Below are 19,927 nucleotides of genomic sequence, written 5' to 3' on the forward strand. Positions count from 1 at the left end.
TACAGAGTGTTAACTATCTTTGGAAACATATGACACAATAATTCCTTATTTCTGAATTATATATGATAATTCTATAAAAAAGATTCTGATTGAAGATAATCGAAAGCAAAAATTACTAAACTCAATATAAAAAAAATGGCCAGTACGTTTTTGAGAGATATGCGAACTTTTATTTAACGAGTTCATTTACTATCAAAATATTTCAAACTTCTTGTTTGAGGGCCACATTTCTCGACGCTCACTAGTGATCAAGGGGTTAGACTCCTAAACTTTCATGATAGATGGCGTGGGATCGATTCTTGGCTGTTTGATGATCTTTTTGTCAAATTTTCGATCGCCTATGAACTCTGAACAAAATGTATTTGAAAATTGAAATCTCAATCAATAATTATGAATATAAAGGGTGATTTTTTTCAAAATTTGGTCAAGGGAAAACGCGTGTAAATCGGTGAAATCGTTTATTTAAAAAATCAAATTAAATTTCTTTTTCGAGCTTAATTAGTATAAAATTCAGGAAAAAAATTCAGTTAGGCTTCCACTTTTCCAAATCCGAATTGCTGGGCCTTGCGCTTAACCCCTGCCATCAGATTTTGTACAGCCACCTTGTACACCTTCTTAGCCGCAGAAAGCCAGTTTGCCTTGAACTGCTGCTCGTCCTTATTAGTTTTTTTGGTCTTCTTTAGGTTCCGCTTGACAATAGCCCAGTATTTCTCAATTGGGCGGAGCTCTGGCGTGTTGGGATGGTTCTCGTCCTTGGGAACCACCTGCACGTTGTTAGCGGCGTACCACTCCATGGCCTTTTTACCGTAATGGCAAGATGCCAAATCTGGCCAAAACAGTACGGAACAACCGTACCGAATTTTTTTTTTTTCATAGCTTTCCTTTGGCTTTTCGAGCCACAGATACAGATGGCTTGCCAAACCAGATATTTCTTCGCGAACTTTGACAGATTAATGTGCTTGAAAATATCTGCTACCTTTCCCTTTCTTTTTGCCGAATAAAACTTCTGTCCCGGAAGCTGCTCGTAGTTGGCTTTGACGTGGGTTTTGTCGTCCATTACCACGCAGTCAAACTTCGTCAGCATCGTCGTGTACAGCCTCCGGGATCGCGCTTTGGCCGTCGTTTTTTGTTTATCATCGCGATTTGGAGTCACTACCTTCTTGTAAGTCGATAGTCCGGCTCTTTTTTTGGCTCGATGCACGATTGTAGACGATACACATGTAGATTATTTTCGGCATCTCGGAGAGAGAGGTTAGGCTTTCGCTTGAAACTACCGGCAACTCTCTTTGTCGTCTCAGCGGTTTCCGGTTTTCGATTATCCCCCGATCCAGACTTCCTGGCTGTCGACAAACGTTCCCCAAACACTTTAATTACATTTGTAACGGTTGATTTGGCAACTTTAAGCGATTTTGTCAGCTTTGCGTGCGAGTTGCTCGGATTTTCGCGATGCGCGAGCAAAATTTTGATACGCTGCTCTTCTTCCTTGGACGGCATTTTGACAACTGAAGAGTGAGTTCCAAAATCAAAATAGGAGCAACATTTTACACACAAACACACACACACACACACACCTTCAAAATGAGGGGTGTTCAGGTTTTTTAAATGCAAAATTGAAAGAAATACGTCAAGTTGATATTAACCAAATTTTGACCGTATCACCCTTTATCTTGAGTTGGAATCTGAATTTTGATACTCAAAACTGAAACTGAATTCAGAATCTGAATCCTAACTATGCATTTTAAATTTTATTTCTGAACTTCAGTTCTGAATTCGAATTCTCAGCTAAAATCAAAATCCAATCTGAATCTGAATTGGAAACAAAATCTGAATCTGAACAATGAATCTGGATCATTTTGCTCAATATTTTTAGACGCAAAATAAATTAAATTTCACTTTGATACGATTGCGTAGGCCTTCTCACTTTTGTCATTTTTTTCTCTTCCAACTTAATTATTTTCTAGGATTCCTAGCCATTTGTCTTATTTAAGCTTACTCTTGGAAAATGTTATTTTTTTATATATTAAAAATCACAAATTGGCAATAAAAAAAATAGAAACTATATGTACATTAAGAAGGCAATAGATTTTTTTATATATTAAAAATCACAAATTGGCAATAAAAAAAAATAGAAACTATATGTACATTAAGAAGGCAATAGATGTATGGGGAAACTTTCAATTTGGAATTTTGAAAACGGCTAAAACTATTTGCAGATTGGCTCAAAAACTGACCTGTGGGGATTTTTTTTTATGATCTGACGGGTTTGCGCCGGGGGTCTTCAGATTTTCCCTAAAATTGAAAATTTGGTTCATTTTTGCGACTTGAAAACACATGTATTTTTTCAGATTTCTAACATTTTTATTTTTTGAGTTAGCTTCGGTTAGATTTTTTTGTCAATAAAAAATAACCATTTTTCAAAGCTACATAATTCTGTTTTTTTTCAACGGAAATTATAAAATAGCACATCAAAATGCATTGGAAATTTATCAGCTTTCCAAATAAAATAGTTGCAAAAAAATAAATAAAGACTTTCAATATGAAAAGTCGTAAATAAACTTTAAATGGCGTCTAAAAGTACCGTTTGCAAAACCGAATATTTTGCAAAAAAAAAACCATTGAATAGCTCAATTCATGATGCAACTTTCATTTGAAGACACCAAAGTGGGCCTTCAACTCCTTGAAGAGTTATGAAAGAAATAATGACGATAAATCTCTTTTTTTGCATCGGAAACAAACAATGGTCGAACAACTGCACTCACAAATGGAGATAGCGAGCACTTCTAACAACATGGAAACAAAAGAACTTATCAAAGCAGGTAAAAAACACTATTTTTTGTGCTTTGTAGACTGCCCCTACTTGCATAACAGTCCCATATGAATTTTCGTCATTTTAGGTCAACATAGGGATTCAAAATAAAACACTAAAAAAGAGGTTTGTTCTACAAATTTCGAAAAAAAAATATCATTTTGTGGCTGTCCTATAAATATGAAATACACCCGAATAACAGTTCCATATGTGAAATACCACGGATTTGGCTACTTTTCAATGCTTCTTTCGGAGAAATAGTCTTTGATTTATTGCTTTGAATCATTTAAAAAAATTTAACTCACTTGATGTCAAATGATGCACATGAGTTTTCGAAGGCAGATTTCACTTTCTTAGGAATGACTTCCTGAGCGAAAAACTATCGGATGCAATCAAAAATCGTAAAAAGATTCAACTTACAATGTGGATTTTACGATATTTTGTATGTTTTTTTTTCTGAAAATTGCATTTAGAAGTTCAAAAATGATCAAATTTAAGTCTTAGAAAGTGGCTTGGCGAGAAAAAAATATTCTGTATAGGACTGTTATGCGAGTAGATTTGAAAAAGGTTTCAAATATGGTCGATTAACAGTCCCATAATGAATAAAAATGGTGCTCTCGACCTTACCAATAACCCAATTTCGAAAATTTCAGGTCTTACGATTTATTATGACAACCTAGAAACGATTTTCGTTTATGCCGAAAGTAGTGATCACAATTTAAGAATATATTCCAAAACAGAAAAGGCTGATTTTCTCGCTTGCTTGTTTTTGCATATGGGACTGTTATGAAAGTAGAGGCGGTAGAGTGTTGCAGCTAAACTGAGTTCATGATATATCCAAAAATCTAATAACGCATTCGTTTATACCCAGTTTTGCACCAGGTCACAATAAGTTTTGCAAATTTGGCTGTCATTTTTAGAAGTTTATGCGCTCAGTTTTGCATCCGTAATTCTCCAGATTTGATTTAAAATGGACGGTGGAACACTGAAGATTCATTTGTGAGCGATCGAGGTAGCAAAACACTGACGACGAATTATGTTCGTTCTAGGAATGTAAACCTCATAACTGGGCGAATGTAGAAAACGAATTCGGTAAAAGTATCATATTTTCAATGTCATATTACCTACAATGGGAATGATGCTTTTTACAGCCTGGGCTGGCCATACTGAGCTCTTCGATTATTTCTACATTTGTGACACACTCTTTGTTTTTGATCAATGGGAAAGGATTTTGGTGTCCAGTGCTTAGCTCCTGATATAAAAACTATGTAAAGCACGTCTATATTTCATTTTTTAATCACATTTTTGAGATCCCAAACACAGGGACTGAACCTTCTACTATTGGCATTGTTATGCTTCACAATGATCTTTGATCGAAAAGTTAATAAGTTATATAGCATATGACCAGGTTGTAAAAGCAACATTTCCATTACTTGTTATATCACATTAGCAATACGATACTGAGAATTTTGGTTAAAATTTAAAGTCAGTTATGCTGCAAACACTCTACAAAGAACGAAAAAGTAGTGATTTTTACCTGCTTTGGTAAGTTCTTTTGTTTTCATGTTGTTAGAAGTGCGCGCTATCTCCATATGTGAGTGCAGTTGTTCGACCATTGTTTGTTTTCGTCGCAAAAAAAAGAGATTTATCGTCATTATTTCTTTCATAACTCTTCAAGGAGTTGAAGGCCCACTTTGGTGTCTTCAGATGAAAGTTTTATTATGAATTGAGCTATTCAATGGTATTTTTTGCAAAATATTCGGTGGTGCAGACGGTACTTTTAGACGCCATTCAAAGTTTATTTACGACTTTTCATATTGAAAGTCTTTATTTATTTTTTTGCAACTATATTATTTGGAAAGCTGATAAAATTGCAATGCATTTTGATGTGCTATTTTATAATTTCCGTTGAAAAATAACAGAGTTATGTAGCTTTAAAAAATGGTTATTTTTTATTGACAAAAAAATCTAACCGAAGCTAACTCAAAAAATAAAAATGTTAGAAATCTGAAAAAATACATGTGTTTTCAAGTCGCAAAAATGAACCAAATTTTCAATTTTGGGGAAAATCTGAAGACCCCCGGCGCAAATTGTCAGATAATAAAAAAAAATCCCCCTGTGCAAAATTTAAAGCTTTATTGGCCTTGATTTTTAAATCTGGTGTTATCTCAAAAAAAAAAATTTTGTTAAAAATCGACATTAAAATTTCAAAAATCATCAAAGATAAGGAAAAATCCAAATTTCGAAATTTGGTGATATCTCGAAAAAAAAAATTATGGTAAAAAATCGACTTTTTGACGTTTGTCGGAAAACCGAAAGTCCCAGAAAGTCGATTTTCAACTAGTATCTCAACACTTGAATTCGATGTTTCATGCAATTCTAAGTCAAGACAAAAAAATCATTCAAATCGAAATAAAATTTGGATTTTTCCGCTTTTTTTTTATCTGCCCTTTAAAATTTTTGAGGGTTTGAAAAAACCAGTAACATTGAGCGCTTTGATGCTCTCCTAAACCAAGACCGATTGAGCTGAAATTTCGCACTGGTAAGATTTTGGGCCAAACTACCCAACGTTTAGGAATATGTTCTATTTTCGAAACTTGTCATAGCCGTAAGCTGGAAAAATCGTCTTAATTGTCAACATTGTCAAACTTGTTAAAACTGTCAAAGTTGTCAAAATTGTCAAAATTGTCAAAATTGTCAAAATTGTCAAAATTGTCAAAATTGTCAAAATTGTCAAAATTGTCAAAATTGTCAAAATTGTCAAAATTGTCAAAATTGTCAAAATTGTCAAAATTGTCAAAATTGTCAAAATTGTCAAAATTGTCAAAATTGTCAAAATTGTCAAAATTGTCAAAATTGTCAAAATTGTCAAAATTGTCAAAATTGTCAAAATACTTAAAATTGTCAAAATGGTCAAAATTGTCAAAATTGTCAAAATTGTCAAAATTGTTAAAATTGTCAAAATTGTCAAAATTGTCAAAATTGTCAAAATTGTCAAAATTGTCAAAATTGTCAAAATTGTCAAAATTGTCAAAATTGTCAAAATTGTCAAAATTGTCAAAATTGTCAAAATTGTCAAAATTGTCAAAATTGTCAAAATTGTCAAAATTGTCAAAATTGTCAAAATTGTCAAAATTGTCAAAATTGTCAAAATTGTCAAAATTGTCAAAATTGTCAAAATTGTCAAAATTGTCAAAATTGTCAAAATTGTCAAAATTGTCAGAATTGTCAAAATTGTCAAAATTGTCAAAATTGTCAAAATTGTCAAAATTGTCAAAATTGTCAAAATTGTCAAAATTGTCAAAATTGTCAAAATTGTCAAAATTGTCAAAATTGTCAAAATTGTCAAAATTGTCAAAATTGTCAAAATTGTCAAAATTGTCAAAATTGTCAAAATTTTCAAAATTTTCAAAATTGTCAAAATTGTCAAAATTGTCAAAATTGTCAAAATTGTCAAAATTGTCAAAATTGTCAAAATTGTCAAAATTGTCAAAATTGTCAAAATTGTCAAAATTGTCAAAATTGTCAAAATTGTCTTAATTAGAGATGTACCGAATAGTGGTATTCGGCGAACGGCCGAATACCGAATATTGACCTTTTCAACTATTCGGCCAAACGAATATTCGGCCGAATATTCGGCCGAATATTCGGTCGAATATTCGGTCGAATATTCTATTGAGTTTTCAATGAAAAAACCTTAAGTGATTATTTCAATGCTTTCTATTTCTTCCATATTAATGCCCCTCATGGTTTTTAGTCGATTATTTTCAACCAGATGATATTATAGGAGGATGTTTTGCAAGATAAGTTTTAAGTAGGGGTCTTTCTGATTTTTTTTGTCACCAATAACTGAAAAGACATGAGATGACTAGTCGCTTCTAGGCCGTTTATCACCAAAGAGATTGCGTTCCTGTGAAATTTGAGATAAAAATATCGAAACAGATGCCAAGCTATTTAAATCGCTTCTCTGATATTGAATAAGATGAAGGTCGAATTTGAGCAAGATATCTTTAAAATTGTTGTTGAAAAGATAGATGACGTTTAACCTTAGGCAACCATACTTTCAACCACACGTATCCAGACGGTCAGGCATTCAGAACGATTAAAAACAAATAAAAAATGAACAAATAAAAAACTATAACCAAAGTATAAAGCCATATCGTTCAGCATTCTCCTGTACGATCTACAGTGAAATATACAAGGATTCACCTTAGATGTTTTGCTGAAACCATAAGTTTTTAATGATAGTGTCGTTTTTACAACATTACTTTTGGATATTTTATAAATTATCAAAAATTATTAGAAAAGTTTTGAAGTCTGTAGAAGATATTCGGCCTATTCGGCCTATTCGGCCGAATACTTAGCTCAACTATTCGGTGAGCCGAATATTCGGCTTAACGGTTTTTCGGCGATATTCGGCGCCAAATATTCGGCCGACCGAATATTCGGTACATCTCTAGTCTAAATTGTCAAAATTGTCAAAATTATCAAAATTTTTAAAATTGTCAAAATTGTCAAATTGTCAAAATTGTCAAAATTGTCAAAATTGTCAAAATTGTCAAAATTGTCAAAATTGTCAAAATTGTCAAAATTGTCAAAATTGTCAAAATTGTCAAAATTGTCAAAATTGTCAAAATTGTCAAAATTGTCAAAATTGTCAAAATTGTCAAAATTGTCAAAATTGTCAAAATTGTCAAAATTGTCAAAATTGTCAAAATTGTCAAAATTGTCAAAATTGTCAAAATTGTCAAAATTGTCAAAATTGTCAAAATTGTCAAAATTGTCAAAATTGTCAAAATTGTCAAAATTGTCAAAATTGTCAAAATTGTCAAAATTGTCAAAATTGTCAAAATTGTCAAAATTGTCAAAATTGTCAAAATTGTCAAAATTGTCAAAATTGTCAAAATTGTCAAAATTGTCAAAATTTTCAAAATTGTCAAAATTGTCAAAATTGTCAAAATTGTCAAAATTGTCAAAATTGTCAAAATTGTCAAAATTGTCAAAATTGTCAAAATTGTCAAAATTGTCAAAATTGTCAAAATTGTCAAAATTGTCAAAATTGTCAAAATTGTCAAAATTGTCAAAATTGTCAAAATTGTCAAAATTGTCAAAATTGTCAAAATTGTCAAAATTGTCAAAATTGTCAAAATTGTCAAAATTGTCAAAATTGTCAAAATTGTCAAAATTGTCAAAATTGTCAAAATTGTCAAAATTGTCAAAATTGTCAAAATTGTCAAAATTGTCAAAATTGTCAAAATTGTCAAAATTGTCAAAATTGTCAAAATTGTCAAAATTGTCAAAATTGTCAAAATTGTCAAAATTGTCAAAATTGTCAAAATTGTCAAAATTGTCAAAATTGTCAAAATTGTCAAAATTGTCAAAATTGTCAAAATTGTCAAAATTGTCAAAATTGTCAAAATTGTCAAAATTGTCAAAATTGTCAAAATTGTCAAAATTGTCAAAATTGTCAAAATTGTCAAAATTGTCAAAATTGTCAAAATTGTCAAAATTGTCAAAATTGTCAAAATTGTCAAAATTGTCAAAATTGTCAAAATTGTCAAAATTGTCAAAATTGTCAAAATTGTCAAAATTGTCAAAATTGTCAAAATTGTCAAAATTGTCAAAATTGTCAAAATTGTCAAAATTTTCAAAATTGTCAAAATTGTCAAAATTGTCAAATTGTCAAAATTGTCAAAATTGTCAAAATTGTCAAAATTGTCAAAATTGTCAAAATTGTCAAAATTGTCAAAATTGTCAAAATTGTCAAAATTGTCAAAATTGTCAAAATTGTCAAAATTGTCAAAATTGTTAAAATTTTTAAAATTGTCAAAATTGTCAAATTGTCAAAATTGTCAAAATTGTCAAAATTGTCAAAATTGTCAAAATTGTCAAAATTGTCAAAATTGTCAAAATTGTCAAAATTGTCAAAATTGTCAAAATTGTCAAAATTGTCAAAATTGTCAAAATTGTCAAAATTGTCAAAATTGTCAAAATTGTCAAAATTGTCAAAATTGTCAAAATTGTCAAAATTGTCAAAATTGTCAAAATTGTCAAAATTGTCAAAATTGTCAAAATCGTCAAAATTGTCAAAATTGTCAAAATTGTCAAAATTGTCAAAATTGTCAAAATTGTCAAAATTGTCAAAATTGTCAAAATTGTCAAAATTGTCAAAATTGTCAAAATTGTCAAAATTGTCAAAATTGTCAAAATTGTCAAAATTGTCAAAATTGTCAAAATTGTCAAAATTGTCAAAATTGTCAAAATTGTCAAAATTGTCAAAATTGTCAAAATTGTCAAAATTGTCAAAATTGTCAAAATTGTCAAAATTGTCAAAATTGTCAAAATTGTCAAAATTGTAAAAATTGTCAAAATTGTCAAAATTGTAAAAATTGTCAAAATTGTCAAAATTGTCAAAATTGTCAAAATTGTCAAAATTGTCAAAATTGTCAAAATTGTCAAAATTGTCAAAATTGTCAAAATTGTCAAAATTGTCAAAATTGTCAAAATTGTCAAAATTGTCAAAATTGTCAAAATTGTCAAAATTGTCAAAATTGTCAAAATTGTCAAAATTGTCAAAATTGTCAAAATTGTCAAAATTGTCAAAATTGTCAAAATTGTCAAAATTGTCAAAATTGTCAAAATTGTCAAAATTGTCAAAATTGTCAAAATTGTCAAAATTGTCAAAATTGTCAAAATTGTCAAAATTGTCAAAATTGTCAAAATTGTCAAAATTGTCAAAATTGTCAAAATTGTCAAAATTGTCAAAATTGTCAAAATTGTCAAAATTGTCAAAATTGTCAAAATTGTCAAAATTGTCAAAATTGTCAAAATTGTCAAAATTGTCAAAATTGTCAAAATTGTCAAAATTGTCAAAATTGTCAAAATTGTCAAAATTGTCAAAATTGTCAAAATTGTCAAAATTGTCAAAATTGTCAAAATTGTCAAAATTGTCAAAATTGTCAAAATTGTCAAAATTGTCAAAATTTGCAAAATTGTCAAAATTGTCAAAATTGTCAAAATTGTCAAAATTGTCAAAATTGTCAAAATTGTCAAAATTGTCAAAATTGTCAAAATTGTCAAAATTGTCAAAATTGTCAAAATTGTCAAAATTGTCAAAATTGTCAAAATTGTCAAAATTGTCAAAATTGTCAAAATTGTCAAAATTGTCAAAATTGTCAAAATTGTCAAAATTGTCAAAATTGTCAAAATTGTCAAAATTGTCAAAATTGTCAAAATTGTCAAAATTGTCAAAATTGTCAAAATTGTCAAAATTGTCAAAATTGTCAAAATTGTCAAAATTGTCAAAATTGTCAAAATTGTCAAAATTGTCAAAATTGTCAAAATTGTCAAAATTGTCAAAATTGTCAAAATTGTCAAAATTGTCAAAATTGTCAAAATTGTCAAAATTGTCAAAATTGTTAAAATTGTCAAAATTGTCAATATTCAGAAAATTGTCAATATTCAGAAAATTGTCAAAATTGTCAAAATTGTCAAAATTGTCAAAATTATGGAGAGTTTGATCTTGTTTGTTCAACAACTAAGATAAAATTTCTAGTGAATTCGATAACTTTGAGTTTTATCCTTGCAGAAAGCCGATAAGCCGCTTAGCTCACAAACTATTACTTTGGATGTTGGTCTCAAAGTTTCGTCCTCTGCTAGACGAACAAGACTACGAACTACAAATCATTCTGAATCGAGCTTCGTCCTCAAAGGTGCTCTCTTTAAGAGATCCAACAACAAAAAAATTGACCAAACGAAACTGCCTCGAATATTTCTCAAGAAGTTGGAAAGCCGACTGAAGGAAGAAAAAAATTGTCACAGCAAAATCTCCAACGGGCAGCAATGAAAAAGGGATGAGGCCAAAAAGCTCTATCGGATTATTTTGATAACAAGTTGATTCCAATTCTAAGACATTCGAAGTTGGTTCGAGGGGTCGATGAGATGAATTCTTCACAGCGCTTCCCAGAATGATTCGAACTGACAGAATGGGTCACATCTTTGGTTCGATTTCTTCGAAGGTGTAGGCATCATTAGCATAATCGATGGGACACTTTAGAGCCAGCCAGCACACATTGCCGAAGGGATGCTCGCCCTGCTCTCAATCTTGTCTTTCCCGATTGGCCAAATATTTACCAACCGTCAGATCCGAAAAGCTACATTCAGCAGAAAGCAAATAAATCCGACATATTATTGTCGATAATCCTTCATATATTGATTTAATTCAATCAGATGAATTATAAACGACGTCAAATGAATTTTAAGCAGCTTAAACCGATCCGGGCTTGATCCTTCGTCGTGCCACTGGCACAGAAATGGCAACTGGTAAGGCCAAACTCGAGCACGGATGTTAAATGCAGAATGTCGCGATGCCAGGCCTAAAATTTTTACGGTCAGTGACCTAAACAAACATCACCGTCGTCATCGTCATCGCTGCTGGAGGCAAGAAGAAACAACCTCTCATCGGTGTCGTATTCTCCCGGAAAAGCCTCTTCTTCAACAGCTCGTTCATAAACGTACATACATGTTGCAGCTTGAAGATATTCTAACCTTAAAACGAAATGGTACCATACCCGGTAACTTTTGCGCTTTCCTAAGAGTTATCACATTGTCTGTGTCGACCACCCTGGATCCCGGATTGTTGACTAGCTGCTGCTGCTACCAAATTTAGGTCACCAGATGCGCACTTTTACTGGCTGCTGAAAGGGAAATAAACTCCAGATCTCTTGCAAGACTACCTCCTGTTGGCGTTGAGCTGGAAGAAATATAGTGAGTCAATCCGATGCATTCTGCTGAGGAAATGGAAAATAAAACACCAGAAGCGGAAGCTGCTGGAGCTCACCGAACAAGACGACAACGACGGTATATCTTTCTCCCGGGATGCTACCAGACTAGCTCTAGGTGTTGAAAGCTGCCGGGTGTGAAATTGATAGAACGGATTTAATGGTTTGGTCAATGCGGGAATAATCTCGTTGCCGTCCATACTTTCACCGAAGGTTTGCTTTCGCTGGAACCGATTTATACTTGATTAAGTGCGTTATTTTAAAAAATCATGAATGACAAACAAACGAAAATCCTTTTTTTCCACAGTTTCTTAAGGGCTGGGAAAATATTATTGTCTTTTTTGTCAGGTTTTATTTTTGTTTTGGACCTTTTTATTTACTCGATGTTTGAAATCTATCGTTTTTTTTTGTAATTTACAGACATTTGATAAAATTGTTTCGTAATTTCTTAATTTTCTGTTGAAAACTAAGTAACAACGCAGGTTTCAGTGGTGGAATAGAGTTTTCAGTTCTATACATTCTTCGTGTAGTCTAGATAAAATCACCTATTACACTCAGTTCTTATCGAGTTCTCACTCGGTATCACGGTCTTTGAAAAGTATTGAAGAATTCCAATGGATTTTTCGTGAAAAGTAGCAATATTGTTCATAATTCTTACCGTTATCGCTCAGTGTTCGATAAAGCCACACTGGCGAGGTTCAGAATTACGCGTTTTATACTTGCATTTGCGAGTAATTGGAAAAAGAAATTTCCATTTATCTGTGTTTCCATCATCGCTTTATTAAGCACGTGTGGTTGACAGATTGATACGTTTATCTCATCTCATCATTGGATCGACAAAGCGTTTGCTGAAGGTCACTTCTCACTTCTCTCCACTCAATTTTTACTGTTTACAAAAACACCGGCTGCAATAGCGAAACCGTAGCAAAACAAAACCCGCAATGGCGGGAGGTGATCCAGGTCCCACTGAAGATCCTTCTGATCTAAATCGATGCAGACTCCCTCAGTTCATGCGAAACAAAACTTACGATGGTGTAACTCGTTTTTTGCAACTGCGAATGAAAACTGTTGATGGTGTTGACAAACGACCGTCGTTACCCCAGAATCCTTTCCTTATAGGAAAGTCTGTTGAGCAACTTGTCGGATCTACTAACTTGAAAAATGTCGAAGCCATTAAAGAAGGTCAAGGTGAGCAATATATTTTACGCACATCGTCACCAGAAATAGCTGAGAAGTTGCTTTCGTTGACAACTCAATTGGATAAAACCTTGATTGAAGTAGTGCCTCATCCAACATTAAACTCAGTGCAAGGTGTTGTTTACCAAATTGACTCTCTCGAGTTCAGCGAAGAAGCTATTCTGGATGAAACAAAATCGGAAGGTGTAACAGCTGTGCGTAGAATAATGAAACGGGATGACAAGAAAAATTTAAAAAATACACCACTTCTCGTACTGACTTTCTGCTCTACAGTTCTACCAGAATACGTTCGGTTTGGACTGCTACGCGTCCAAGTCCGTCCATATTACCCGTCTCCAATGATTTGTCGAGGCTTTGGATCTTATGGACATACGCATAAGAGATGCGACAGCACGACTTGTTCAGTATGCTTTAGAGATCACCCGACGATTCAAGGACAAACCTGCAGCAACGAAAAGTTCTGTAAACATTGTAACCAGGAAGGTCACTCTCCGACAAGCCGTGACTGTCCCTTCTTCCAGAAGGAAGAAGCAGTGATCCGCCTGAAAGTCAACAAAAGAATCACCTTTCAGGAAGCTCGAGCAGAAATTAACCAAACCTGGAATAAGCCAACATACGCAAGTCAAGTTCAGCAACGCTTAACCCAAACGCAACGCGATCCCGACGAAAAAGACAAAATTATTTCTCTTTTACGCAATGAGCTCGCAAAATTACGGCAAGAAAGAAATCAGACAGAAAGATCAACAAGGACCCATACAACCATCACAACTATCACAACAATCTAAATCACGCCTTTCTCGCAAAGATTCTCTGGATAAACCGAACAGTCAACAGTCTGAGCAAGCACAATCTAAAAAAGCTACACAAAGTGCATCGACTGGAACAACACCTGTAGAGTGGAAGAGCTTCCACAACCACAATACAAGAAGCGATAGCAGGAAACGGAATCTGAACCTCATAAAATGACATATCACCATCAAACCCGAAAAACGGTTCAAAGAGAGTAAATTTGAACAAGAACTCCCAACAGACGCAGCAGGACGAGAACGTAGATGCGAACATGTTTTCTGATGACGATGGCCAACAGTGATTCACCACCCAACTCACACATCGACAACTATAGCAACGCTTCTGGACACTCTATGGATTTTGTTAATAACATCGTGCTTTCTACAAACACTGAACCCGGCACCTCACCGGGTTCACCAGGTGATGTACAACCTTTCATTTTCCGTCCTACAAATCACCCCGTTTTTAATTTTTTCTCCGACACCGAAGCTTCCCACGAGTCCACTCCAAACACCTTCAACCACGAAGAATCCTGCAACGAAGATGATCACCAAAATGTGAGGCCGATCGCAGCGACTGACTCCGACAGACAGAGACGTCCGGTGTTATTGAACTCCTGTTTTTACAACACGTCATCGCCAAGAGTCGATACTGGTGTATCATCAGACCCTCCAGACTGCCCTATAACTACTGGTAGCCAACCGCAAACTTTTTCCTCATCAACTTGGCAGAATCCTAGCAACGAAAACACGCTTCCTAAAGCTGCTGAACCCGGTTCATCGCCGGGTTCACCAGGTGACGTAAACCCGATTCAACCTTCTATAAGCAATTATCGCCTCCTCATGTTTCAGTGGAACACGCGAGGTTTTTGGAGACAACATTCTGAGCTGTTAGTAAAACTGGCTTCTAACCCACCAATCGTCATAGCCATTCAGGAAGCTATGGCCAGCCGCTTCAATGGTTCGCTGAGGAACATGTACACCTGGTATTCATCGGACAATCAACAAGCTCGCAGTAATGGCCTAGTTGCAATCGGTGTGCTGAAAGGCATCCCACATAATCGAGTTTCTCTTCGCTCTGATATCAAAAGTATTGGAATTCGCATCACATCACCAATAAAAGTGACAATCGTCAATATTCATGTCCAGCATGCTTTCAAACACGAGGAACTTTCCTCTGGACTGTCATCCCTTCTGGAAGGATTAGAGTCACCATACATTGTAGCTTGGGATCCTATGGTGCACCAACACGCATATGTGATCGTAGCTGCCTTGCATCTGCCATTGACTTAACACTAGCTTCCAACAGTCTGGCATGCCGATTATCGTGGAAAGTAGACTCCGATCCTATCATCAACGACCACCTTCCGCTTTTAACATTTCTGGACACTCCATTACCCAATATATCCACACGACAAATTTGGCGATACAATGATGACGATTGGTCTCGTTTTGAAGAACTGTTGAACGATAAATTATCTTCACAAAGTGCGCTAACCATTGAACAACTTACAGACCATATCTATGACACTGCTATTGTCACCATCCCGCGGTCCAGTTTACGCTGCGGCTCGAAGAGCGTAGTCTGGTGGAACTCAGAAGTTGAAGAAGCAGTCCGTGCGCGAAGAAAAGCCCTACGCAAAGCAAAGAAAATAAGCGGAAATGATCAAACGAAAATGGCAGCAATGGCTCACTTCAGAAACATTCGTAATCAAACAAAAAGAATTATCAAGCAAGCCAAGGCTGACTCGTGGGAACAATTTGCTTCGAGTTTCAATCCACAAACACCTGTCTCTTGTATGTGGCAAAATTTTAATAGAATCTCAGGAAAGAAAACGAATAAAATTCTGCGTATCAATTCTGAAGGCCAGTTTAAGGAGGACCCACTGGAAATTGCTGAAGATTTTGCCCAGTATTTTGCAAATTCTACCGTGTCAACTACTTCGGATCCCAACTACAACAATCCTAACACTCCAGACTTGGACATTCTAAATCCTTCCCTTGATCGAGATTTTACATTTTGCGACCTACGAAGGGCAATCAATCGTTGCTCCGGCAATTCAGTTGCCATTGTTATTCCTAAACCCAAGCAAAATGTACATCAAACTGGTGTTACTGGTTTTAGGCCATATGGGCCTAAACGTTCGTAGACTTTACTCAAGCAGCACAACAAAGATATGCTTTGTTGTGCTGCTTGAGTAAAGTCTACGAACGTATGATCAACCACAGAATTGAAACGTATCTAGAATCATTTTCAACGCTACATCAAGAGCACCATGGATTCCGCGTAGGGCGAGGAACTAATACTTACTTCCTCTATTTACGAAACTTTCTAAGAGAGGTAGAGCAAAACAACACATATTGTGAAATATTGTCACTGGATATCACGAAAGCATACGATCAGGTCACGCGATCAAAAATCTTGGACGCAATTCGTTAAGCTAAACTTGGACAGCGTGTATTTCAGTTTGCCCGCTCGTTTCTATCGGTAAGAACATTCTGCGTTTCAGTAGGTGGACAATTTTCTGAAGTAAGAGCATTAGAGAATGGAGTTCCACAAGGCTCCGTTGTATCGGTTACGTTTTTCGTACTCATTATGAATCAAACATCCACACTCTCCCTCCTTGGGGCGTTCTTGATTGGATATGCTGATGACCTCATACTTGCACGCAAAGGATCTAAAACGAATGTATTGAGTCAAAAGTTACAGAATGATCTACTCACTATCAATCAATGGGCTAAAGGAGTCAGATTAACAATATCTATCGCCAAGACGAAAGCTATGCAATATTGCAAACGGAGGCGTCATTATCATCGTGATCACCGAACACCGATAATATTGAATCACGAAACAGTTACACGTGTCTGAAACATAAAAATTTTGGGAGTTCGATCGTGGAGGTACATTTAAACGATTATCGTCGAGAACTTTCAGGACTTCTGAAAAAATGACTGTTGCTGTAGAAAATGGAAAAATGGATTTTCAACATGCGAGTATTTGTTGCATTGTCAGCAAAACGTGTAACTTAACAAATTTACGGTTCGAATAACGATGTTGTTAGTGTTGCTAGTCAACCTGAAATGCGAAACATATATTCCCAAAAACTCAGACGAAGAACTCCTATGATTGAAACAACAGTAACACCTAATTTTGATTTATTTCATATGGCTAATCGAAAATTTGAACATTTAACTGGTCATGCCCTTCCACAGATTACGCCTATGTTATGGGTAGGACAACGGCCATGGAACATTCCGGCGCTCTCAATAGACTGGAGTATAAAAAAACAGATCAAAGCAGGTCATTGCAATGAGGCAGCTAAAGCTTATTTTATAAAAACGATCAACGAAAAATATCGAGACCACTGCTTGGTTTTTACTGATGCATCCTTAGTGGGTGAGGATGTTGGAATAGAAATTGTTAGCAAAAACTTTTTGACAGCCAGAAAATTACCTATTCAATGTTCAATCTTCACGGCAGAGGCTGCGGCCCTTGCCGTGGTCGTTGAAAGATCTCACGGAAAACCACTGATTGTGTCAGACTCGGAAAGCTGTTTACAAGCTCTTGAAAAAGGTAACAACAGACACGCTCTCATACAAATAACTGAAAAAGAGTCATGGGGCAAGCAAATTACTTTTATGTGGGTGCCTAGTCATTCAGGAATACGAGGTAACGAGCAAGCTGATGTGATGGCGAATTCTGGAAGAACAAGTCCACAGTGGAATATCCCCATTCCTGCTTCTGACGTTGTGAGATGGGTGAAGAAGGAAATTATGTCCAATCAACAACAAATTTGGATACAAAGACCTTTTCAAGGACTCCGCAAACTGAAATTCATCTTAGAACTGTTGTGATACCACGAACCTTATTTGAGTAGTCTCATCATAACCATCCTATTGTTCGGCAATCATCAATTGCGAATTGCCCAAAGCATGTGGCAAACCAATATAAACATTGTTTTGGTCCTGCTGAGAGCAGCAGAAAACTTCTGCCGGAACGATCTCGTTGCTATCGGAGAATCCGAATGAACCATAAGTCTCAACACCTCCCCTCAATTCGCAAATTGAGAATATTCAACAACTTCGCATACCTCGCAATTGGTAGCGCCTTCGTGAACGCCAGGTATTGTAGACAACCGAACAATTCTTTTAATGACTGTTCGGTGATATCCTCACCATCATTTAGCTTCGTCCAGCGAATGTACGTATCGAGCGGTGTGCCAACGGGTTTGTAATCGGCCTACCAAATCACTGTAGAACATCCTCGACGTATCCTGATTGTGAAATTTTGATGATACTCTTGATGAAGTCTCGTCTCATGGTCATCCCTAAGAAGATCTTGACCTCCAATAGATCCTTTATTTGAAATAGCCTTCAAAGCTCGGTCTTGGTCCAGATAACCTCTAAAACGTCTTTTCTTACAATCTGAATGTCATCCACGTACAGGATGAGGGTGAGTTCTCGTTTGCAGGACTGGTAACCGCAGCAGTCACTCTACATCGGCTTTTGTATCTCGTCATTGTTGAATTGCTGGTTCCAGGCTCAATCCGCTTGCTTCAAGCTGTACAGCCTTTTCTTCAACAGAACGACCTTCGATTTGTCGATGTCATTGTATGGCGACCGGAGCGTATGTTTCCCAGCAGTCCAATCCTGGTCTTTGAGAACAGCTTTTCACGATTAATCGCGACTATCGTCCTTCACAGTGAACACCCACTTGAACAGAATGGGTTTTCTGTGGACCGGGGGCAAGCTAACCGCTTCCCAAGCCTTGTTATTCTTTAAGGCTTCCATTTCCTCGTCGTTGGCGACCTTCCAGGAATCACAGTCGTCCTGGCGTTTCAGCTCTGTAATGTTCTGAGGTAGCTCCTTTTCAGCATCAGCGCGTAGCTCCAGCGTAGATTGTTCGGTGACTTCGTCTCAGGGGCGGTTCAGAGGAGACGGAACCAAGTTCATCATCGTAATCGCTCTCGCCATGATCGTCAACAACTACACGGTTAATCACAGTGTGATCGGGATCAGCTGGCACTTCGTCTAACCATTCAGATGTGTTTTCTGTTGTTGGCACATCGGTTGACCAGTCGAATGTGTTTTCGGGTACATGAGCATCGTCTAGCTGCATGAATGTGGATTCTTATTCTGGCTCATACACATCGGCTAATCGCACAAGTGTGACCACCTCTGGTGACGAATCTTGATGCACCTGCATGTTTGCCATAACCCATGAAAACGAGTCGCTTAGGCTTTGAATCGAGCTTCTGTCGCTTTTTCTTCGGGATCTGCACGAAGGCTGGTCAACCAAGAGTGTACAGGTTGCTCAGCTTTGGCCTTCGACTGAACCACACCTCAAACGGTGTCTCGTTAACCACAAGACCTCTTGTTGGTGATTGGTTTGCGAGGTACGCAGTGCCTAGACCATCTTCACCACATATAGTAATCGACAATACGCTGTAAACCATGGATCATCGCTCTGGCCTTCTCTATCAGTGTACGTTTCTGCTACAGAGTATACGGAACGGTGGATTTTATCCGAACTTCTATCTCAGAACAATGTCTTTGAAATTCGTTACTGACGTATTCACGTCAGCTGTCGCATCGCAGCTTGAACCACTTTTGACAGAAGTGTGCAGTTACCATAGCCTCGTACTTCTTGAAGCGCTTAAACACCGCGCTTTTATGCTTGAGCAAATAGACGGTCATGAAGTAGATGTAGTCGTCAAAAATTACGAAGTATGGAATCCGTCAAACGTTGGCACTTCCATATTCCCACCCACTTCGAAATACACGAAATCAAGTGGTCACCCAACCGAGGGAGCTCAACTTTGGAAGTTTGTTGGTTGCTTGCTACCCAGCAATACAACTCTCGCAAACAGATTGCTTTTCCATCTTAACGGGGATTGGTCAATGGGGTCGGTTTTTTTTTTATCACTAATTCAATTTCCCATTTAAAGATGGCACTTATCAAAATGGTTCCTTTGGATAGAAATTTGTATGGAAAAATAGAGAGTTCTCTTTTTTAATTTTTTTAACGTAACTGGCACACTTTTTTTAAAACTTCCAAAGGTTCTCACACATATTTCCGTATTCAGGAGTGTCTTGGCCCATAACCTTTTGAAAAATAAGTAACAATGCAGATTTCAGTGGAACATTAGAGTTATCATTTATTTCCATTTATCATCTAATCATTATAATACCATCTATTAACCTAGCGATTGCTATTTGTTTCATTCCAATTACCTCATGCACTAACTGGGAAAGTACTCATTTCTCAAAGAGTATTTTGAAACTGCTACTCAAAATTGCTGTCAAAACTGTTGTGTAACCACGAGCTTAATTTGAGTAGTCTCGTATAACCGTGT

This window comes from Uranotaenia lowii, chromosome 2 (assembly GCF_029784155.1).
Source record: "Uranotaenia lowii strain MFRU-FL chromosome 2, ASM2978415v1, whole genome shotgun sequence".
In the NCBI taxonomy this organism is placed as follows: Eukaryota; Metazoa; Arthropoda; class Insecta; order Diptera; family Culicidae; genus Uranotaenia; species Uranotaenia lowii.